Below are 8,803 nucleotides of genomic sequence, written 5' to 3'. Positions count from 1 at the left end.
AGTCATCATTGCGACTCAAGACTCACACATGCGCACGCGGCCTCTCCTTGGGGCCCCCTGACCTCAGGGGGAAGCCCAGGACAGCAGCGTGGTCCTGCCACCCCTTCACCATCAGGGCCCAGGCTCATCCCCAGGTCTGCAAGTCCGGGTGGGAGATGGCTGGGAGCATGCAGGCGGGGGGACACTCCGAGAAAGTTTCCAAACAGAGCGGCTTGTTCAGAGCAAGCTGCCAATTCCCTCTCCTCACTAATCCCAGGATTAAGGAAAGTAGAGTCCCGGAATACGGAAGCCGGAAGCCGGCATCTGGGAAGGAGGGGCTGCCGCTGCAGGCCACCAGATGCGCGGGCCAGAGAGCCCCACCAGCCCCCACGCACCCCCTGCCTGGCCAGCGCAGGCCACTGACTTCTCCAGTGCCCCTTCTTTGCCACCAGACCACAGCGAGAAAGCCGCCCGTGTGCCCTCAGCCCCAGAATGACTTTCTTTTTTTTTTTGCCTCTTGGGTCACACCCGGCAGTGCTCAAGGTTACTCCCGGCTCTGCACTCAGGAATCATTCCTGGCAGTGCTTGGGGGACCATATGGGATGCCGGGGATTGAACCCAGGTTGACCGTGAGCAAGGCCCTACCCGCTGTACTATCACTCCGGCCCAGCCCCAAGATGACTTGCCCTGGCTCTAAGCCTCAAAGGTCAAGTGGTGCCCCAGGGACAAGGTGGCACGAGCACAGTTGGTCCAAGGGGATAGAGAAGGTAAGAGCCCCCCTCACCAGGCTGCCCTTCCTCACCGGTATGGGCTGCCTCAGGGCCCGCCCCAGGAGCTGGGTGAAATTTGACTCAGACATGTGGAGATTCTGAGGTAGTTGATTTTCTGACGGTTGGAGGAATCCTTCGGGATGGGAGATATGTACTGAAAGTAAAAAAAGGACCAAACATGATAACCTCTCAGGTCTGTATTGAAAACCATAATGTCCAAAAGTAGAGAGAGATTATGGGGAATCATGTCTGCCATGGAGGCAGAGGGAGGGTGGGACAGGGGGATTATACCCGGGATATTGGTGGTGGGGAATGTGCCCTGGTGGAGGGATGGGTGTTTGATCCTTGTGTGATTGTAACCCAAACATGAAAGCTTGTAACTGTCTCATGGTGATTCAATAAAAAAAAAAATTATTTATTTATTTGGAATACCCATCCCTCCACCAGTGACCATTTCCCACCACCTCGGATCCCAGTATCCCTCCCACCCCTCACCCCCCACCCCCCATCCCACCCTGCCTCTGTGTCAGGGCATTCCCTTTTGTTCTTTCTCTCCCATTGGGTGTTGTGGCCTGTGTAAGAGTTAAGCCTGGTTTTCAGGGAGAAATGTTGCCTGATTTACTTTCCATTGATCACCTTGCATATAGGGAGATTTCGCGCAGCCGCTTACGCGTGCGGTTTGGAGTAAAAGTCCTGGTTCCCGCATACTCGAGCTATGCTTGTAGAGGCTCATGGTCACCGGGGTTCCATCTGGAGGAGGCGGGATGCAGCACCTACCCCATCTGGGACTTCCCAGTGATCTTGGCTCTTTTTGGGACCTGGTGCATTCTCCGGGAGCTGTGGAGCCGCCCAGCGGCCTTTCTTCTCTCAAAAAAAAAAATCTTTTTTTAAAATAAAAGAATTGTGGAGAACCCTATGTCCTGGGGTTGGCCAGACTTCCTGTGCCTCTCTGAACTCTGTGTGGCCTCTGAGGACAGACCAGGGGGTCCCTGCTGCTCTGTACCAGCCTATTCTGCCACATTTCCTTCTCCAAACTACCTTCTCCAGCTCCTACGTGGCATAAGCATCTCCAGGGTGCCGCCTCCTGACTCCACCCAAACCCACCTCCTCCACTGTGTGTTCATTCAAGACATGACATCCCGCCAGTCCCTTCTCTCTCCCTTGGCTCCTCAACGCCCCTTCCCCCAAGCCAACTTAGCCCAGGCTAACCTCCTGCTCCCATCTCGGTCCTCACGGCACCGTCACCTTTGTCCCCACCAGCTCCTGACTCCTGAGCAAGGCCTCATGCATCTGTCTGTGAACGCCAACGGATACAGGAAAGCCCAGACAAACAAATCCTGAGCAGCCCAAGAGGTAATGGGACGTAACACAGTTACCGGGCGGATCAGCTTTGGGAAGAAGCAGGTAATCGAATCTCGGTCCGGGTACCATCTGTCTCCATCGCCCGGCCTCACCCGCTGGGTGCCCGCCCCCCATCCGGAGCTCCAGACCTTAATGCGATTACAGCCTCATTCCATGCCAGTCAGCCTGGGTGCTTTGAGAACAAGAGATGGTTCTTGAACGGGCGAGGAGGAGGGGGACAAGGACAAAGTCACAGAGGACAGGTAGAGGAGAGACACATATCCCGAAAGTCATTGGGAGGGGGCAGAGCAGTTCCGCAGGATGAGTGTTCCACCTGCATGCAGCCCACCTGGGTTCGATCCCTAACATCGCATATCGTCCCCGAGCACCTCCAGGAGTGATTCCTGAGTGCAGAGCCAGAAGTAACCCCTGTGTATCGCTGGGTGTGACCCAAAAAGCGCGCGCGCACACACACACACACACACACACACACAAATAAGGATTTATGGGGCTGGAGCAATAGCACAGCAGGTAGGGCATTTGCCTTGCACACAGCCGACCCTGGTTCGATTCCCAGCATCCCATATGGTTCCTCGAGCACCACCAGGAGTGATTCCTGAGTGCAGAGTCAGAAGTAACCCCTGTGCATCGCCGGGTGTGACCCAAAAAGCACACACACACACACACACAAATTAAAGAGTCACAGGGCTGGAGCAATAGCACAGTGGGTAGGGCATTTGCCTTGCACGCACACAGCCGACTATGGTTCGATTCCCAGCACCCCATTTGGTCCCCTGAGCGCCGCCAGGAGTGATTCCTGAGTGCAGTGCCGGGAGTAACCCCTGTGCATCACCAGGTGTGCCTCTCCCTCCCCCCAGGAAAAAACACTGATCTGGGGATGAGAGTGCAGGAATGGCCCATCTCTTTGGTCTTCTTATTCCTTTTGTATTTGTGGGGGGCTGTGGACTCTCACGTGGTGCTCAGGTGCCCACAAGCAGCTGCTTTCAGCCAACTGGACCAAGAGGCCAAGCATGGCAGTTCTGTTTTGTTTTCATTGGTTTTTCTTCTGAGGCCATACCTGATGGGGTTCAGGGGACCAGGTGTGGCGGCAGCGATCAAACTGGTCATGGCCACACGCGATAAAGCAAGGCCTCTACCTGCTGTGCTACTTCTCTGGCCCTTCTGCATGTCCTGAGAATTCTCCGAGTTGATCCTTTCTCAGCTCACACAGTTTGGCCCTCGGCCACAAACACGGCAGAGCACAGACCGGCCACAGCTGATGGAGCCTCCGTCCACCCCCCGCGAGACTGGGCTCTTTCTCCACTCTGCACTCAGTTCTGATGCCTCAGGAGCTTGCCCGTTTATTTCTTTGGTTATTTATTATTTTGGTTTTTTTGTTTGTTTTGTCTCGGTTTGGCGATGCTCAGGAATCACTCCTGGCAGTATCCAGGGAACCGTGTGGAATTCCAGGGATCAAAGTAGAATCGGCCTCATGCAAGCCAAGTGCCTTACCCCTTGTGCTATCTCTCCAGCCCCTGGTCATTATTTTGTTGTGTTTTTGTTTTTGTTTTTTTCAATTTTTTACCAATTTTTATTCTACAGAAATAATTCTTTTTTTAACTGATTCGCCGTGAGGTACAGTAACAAAGCTTTCATGTTTGAGCTTCGATCACACAGTCATCAAACACCCATCCCTTCACCAGTGCACGTTTTCCACCACCAAAATCCCCACTAGACCTCCCCACCCACCCATTCCACACCTCCCCCTGCCTGTGTGGCAGAAAATTTGCACAATACTCTCTTTCTCTACTTCAGTTACCCTGGTCGTTATTTTAAAACCAAGTGGGCCCCAAGTGGCACTGTGACAGTGAAGATGGCCACGGGGAGAGGTAGATCATCACGGTCTCCTTTGAGCCCCTCATGCCGTGCTCTGGACTGAGGGGCAGCCAGTCGGAGGGCGAAGGACAGAGAGGGAACCGACACTAGGGGGCTCCTCTAGGCCTCGGGTGCCCCTCTTGGCACAGAGTGACTTTGCCCAGGGCACTGGAGAGCAGGCAAGGGAACTGCCTCTGCATCCTAGCCCCTGGCTCTGCTATCTCCGTACTGGCAGCCTCTGCCGACTCTGCCAACCTCAGCCACACTTGGCTGCCTTGAGTGTTTCCCCCCTGGACCTGGCCACTCGGGGCCTTTTCTTGAGACTTTAAACCCCTTCTAGTTGTTTCTCCTCTGGCCTTTAGCAACTGGCATGGCCACTTTTGCCTTTTCTGGCAGTTTCTGAGGTTCCTGCTGCTGAAAGGGGAGGAAGGGGTTTCCTAGTGCAGGGGGGTATGCGAGAGAGTCTTCCAGGGCCGGAATGCCGCGCTGACATGCCTCGACTGTGATCTCGGCTTGGCACCCCTGACCCAGAGCCAGAGCACCCCCAGCCCCGTACACCTTCCCACGCCTTTGGGTAGGGCCCTCTGAGGCAGGCCCCACCGGCAGGAAAGCCCCAGCAGCCGCCACATCCTGTGAAAATTGTGCCTGGCCGAGAGCCTGGGCCATGGGTCCAGCCCGTATCGGGCTGCCCGCTGAGGGCCCCAGAGAAGGACTTCCGGTCAGTAAGGAGTGCTGAACGGCCGCACTGCCCTCGCCACGCAAGCGCTGTCAGGCTTCCTGCCCTCTGTCTCCCCCACGGCCTCCCCCTCATGCTCAGAAAACGGCTGCGGTGCCTCCAGGTCTCACATCCGCATCCCAGGCCAGAGAGAGGAAAAGGGAAAGAGCAGAGTATGTTGCTTATGGAAAATTGTCCCCGCACTCGCTCTTAATTTCTTTCTCTCCTTTCCTTCTCTTGATGCTGCTGTAATGCCAGGAGATTGTGGCGTTCGTACAGTCTCTTGGGGTGCTCATGGTGGGGAAGGGGGTAGACAATGGCTGGCAGCGCCGGCCCAGGGTGCACTACTGTTAGCCACAGTGCCCACAGCTCCACTCCTCTGCTGTGACGGTGCCCAAGTGCTCACCACGACAGTGGTCACACTGGGCTCAGCGGGGACCTTCCTCCTGGCCACCAAGCTCACACGCCTTGTCTCTGTGGCCATGCTCAGACCACCTGACTCTGGTGTAGTTTGTAGTTGCATCACACGCCTTGTCTCTGTGGCCATGCTCAGACCACCTGACTCTGGTGTAGTTTGTAGTTGCATCACACGCCTTGTCTCTGTGGCCATGCTCAGACCACCTGACTCTGGTGTAGTTTGTAGTTGCATGTGGCGCCTGGGACCCCAGAGCTTCCAGGCACAAACAACAGAGGTCAGAGCTCAGGATGGAGCTAGGGGCCGCCCACGCATCCGGGAACAGACTCACAGCCCCAGGTTTGCAAGGAAGGTGACTCTAGCCACTGAGCCATCTCCCGGCTCTCCCGCTCTTCTTAAAAAGAGTGTGTGTGTGTGTGTGTGTTGGGGGGGGGGGGGGGGGGGCTCAGGGCCGGAGCAATAGCACAGCAAGTAGGGCATTTGCCAACCTAAGTTCGATCCCCGGTGTCCCATAGGGTCCCCTGAGCATCACCAGAAGTGATTTTTGAGTGCAGAGTCAGGAGTAACCCCTGAGCATCGCCGGTGTAGCCCAAAAAACTAAAGAAAAAAAAAAGGGAGGATTCCAGAGAGATAGCACAGGAATTTAGGCACTGGATTTGCATATGATTAGCCTGCATTGATTCCCAGCACCACAGATGGCCCCCAGGGAGTGATCCCTGAGCACAGAGCTGGGAGTAACCCCAGAGCACTGCTAGATGTGGCTTCCAAGCGCAATTGATATTGTGGGTTTGGGGACCACAGCCAGTGTTACTTGGAGTCTTACCAATGGTACTTGGGGTCCATGCGGTGCCAGGAATCAAACCCAGGGCTCACACACGGTCCACGTCACTTCAGCCCTGTGAAGCCGGTCCCAGCTCCCACCCCGCTTGGAATCCGGAGAGCCAGTCTATCCGTCCCTGCTCACAGCCACGTCACAGACCCCACGTTCGGGTGAAGGAGACAGCAGTGTCTCGGGCTGGCATGCACATCACTGCCCTGCAGAAAAGGGAGCTCGTGGGTGAGGGGGCAGGGAAGGCCGCATGTGGTGGCCATCAAGCTCTGCCCAGCCCCAGGCTCACTCACAGAGCAAGAGGAACTCACAAAGGCCCTCTGGAAGGCGCCTCCTGGAGGCTGTGAGCTGTGCAGGCTCTGAAGGCTTGAGAACCAGATGAAAGAACTTGGCTGAAAAGTCTGGGGGCCAGGAGGGGCTGGGGAGGGGGGCTGAAGCACAAAGAAATCAGGCGCATTCTCTCTTAGCCTCGGGACTCTTCAAGCAAGATAATTAAGTTATTACATAAGATTGGCTTAAATGAAGAACATATTGTGAGGGAGAAGGCCTCGATGGAGCCCTCCCTCTCCCCCTTCCATAAATTCCTCACTTTCCTGAGCCTCGGATTCCTCTACTATAAAACGTGAGTCAGCGAGCTTGTAATTATGGTGTCCGAGATGCCAGCGGGATCTGCATGAATTATCTTACTGAGCTCAGCACCGTTGCCTAGGTTTTGTTGCTTGGTTTGGGGCGGCGCTGGGGATGGCACCCGGGACCTCCCGGGTCGCTGAGCTATACCTTCAGCTCTTGTCGTTTTTGTTTAGGTTTGTCTTGTGGGACCGATATGATCCCACATGTGCCAGGGCCTCACACAACCGAAACACAAGCTCTCCCGCTGGGCCACATCCCGGAGCCTTACTTAGTTTTGACAATAGTACAATGAAATGGTCCTTATTGATAACAAAGGCAACCGGGGTCCTGGTAATGAGGTCACCCCGCACCCCCAGCTTCCAAGACTGAGAGAATGGGAAATCTACCTTGGTGCCAGAGCAGGCTAGTTAGGCTAGACGGAAAAAGATCAGTCATGGGGCTGGAGCGATAGCACAGCGGGTAGGGCGTTTGCCTTGCACACAGCCAACATGGCCGACCCAGGTTCGATTCCCAGCATCCCATAAGGTCCCCCGAGCACCGCCAGGAGTCATTCCTGAGTGCATGAGCCAGGAGTAACCCCTGAGCATCGCCGGGTGTGACCCAAAAAGCAAAAAAAAAAAAAAAAATCAGTCATTGGCTCGTTCAACTAACACAGCTGTGCAGCTGTTGCAACAAGATATGCTCTGAGAAAAGCAACTCTGATCTCTTCCATCCTCCAAGCTTCACCACGCAAATTTACTCAGACGACATGGTCTGGCGCCCTGCACACAGCCAATGGGACCCCATCTCCCCCCTCACTGCTGTAGACGGGATCCGTCCCTGGAAAAGACACACATCACCAGCCTGCATGGAGGGATCTACCCTCCATGGCCTCTCCTGGCACAAGCTTCAGGGCTGCTTCACTGAATCAAACAGGCGACATTTCCCTCCCCCACAAGCTCGCATGGATGGGAGGAGACAGACAGGAAAGAGCATGGATGAGTTTTCCAAGTTTGTATTCTTGCTAGATGGTGAGTTGAGCTACGGGGGGAGGCAAGGTTGGAAATGGGGAGCTTCCGGGGGACGAGGGGCTTTCATTTTCCACGGCAGGGTTCAGAGGAGGAGATCCAACGGGAGAGATTGGATCAAGGGTCCAAGGCAGAGAGGCGACTGGGCACATGACCACCTGGGAAAGGGGTCCTGGCGGGGACTGGGGGTGACAGTTGGTGCAAAGGCTCCACATAGACACCTAGTCTGAATGTTTGAGAACCAGCAAGAAGGTTGCCGTAACCAGAGAGGGCTCGGTGAGTGCGGGGAGCAGGAAGTGGGGGTGTGAGGAGAGCGGGAAAGGACCAGACAAGGATTTTCAGGCTTTTCCTTGAGGGGGCTTGGAGCTGCTGGAAGATTCTGGGCAGAGGAGTGATGTCATCGTGACCGCCTCGCTACCCACTGTCGTTCTGGTGGTGGCACTGACAGGAATGGCCCTCTGTTTTTTTTTCTTTTTTTCTTCCCCACTTTTTTCTTGAATCACCATGAGATACACAGTTACAAAGTTGTTCATGATTGGGTTTCAACCACATGATGTTCGATCACCAGTCCCTTCACCAATGTACCTGCCACCAAATGTCCCCAGTTTCCCTTCCGCCAACCCCCAGCCTCTATGGCAGACACTGTTCTCTGTCTCTCTGTGTCTCTATCTCTCTGTCTCTGTCTGTCTGTCTGTCTATCTGTCTCTCTCTCTCTCTCTCTCTCTCTCTCTCTTCCTCCCTCCTTTCCTTTCCTCTCCTTTTAGCCACCGGTTTGCAATACTTTTTTTTTTAATTTTTATTAGTGACAAACCAAGAAGTAGAGTTGTAGACTTACAGAATTTTGTACTTAAGTTTCAATTATACAATGATCAAATCCCCTCTCGGAGAGCCCGGCAAGCTACCGAGAGGATCTCGCCCGCACGGCAGAGCCTGGCAAGCTACCCGTGACGTACTCGATATGCCAAACACAGTAATAACAAGTCTCATGATGGAGACGTTACTGGGCCCGCTCGAGCAAATCGACGAACAATGGGAGGGCCTTTACCTTTTACCTTTACCAAATACCCATCCCTTCACCAGTGCCCATTTCCCACCACCACAGGTCCCAGTATCCCTCCCACCCCCCATCCCCCCACCCCACCATGCCTCTGTGGCAGGGCATTCTCTTTTGTTCTCTCTCTCTCCTTTTGGGAGTTGTGGTTTGCAAAAGAGGCATTGAGTGGCAATCATGTTTGGTCTATA

Source organism: Sorex fumeus, unplaced genomic scaffold (assembly GCF_029834395.1).
Source record: "Sorex fumeus unplaced genomic scaffold, SorFum_2.1 ptg000061l, whole genome shotgun sequence".
Lineage (NCBI taxonomy): Eukaryota > Metazoa > Chordata > Mammalia > Eulipotyphla > Soricidae > Sorex > Sorex fumeus.
This window is presented reverse-complemented; position numbering follows the sequence as displayed.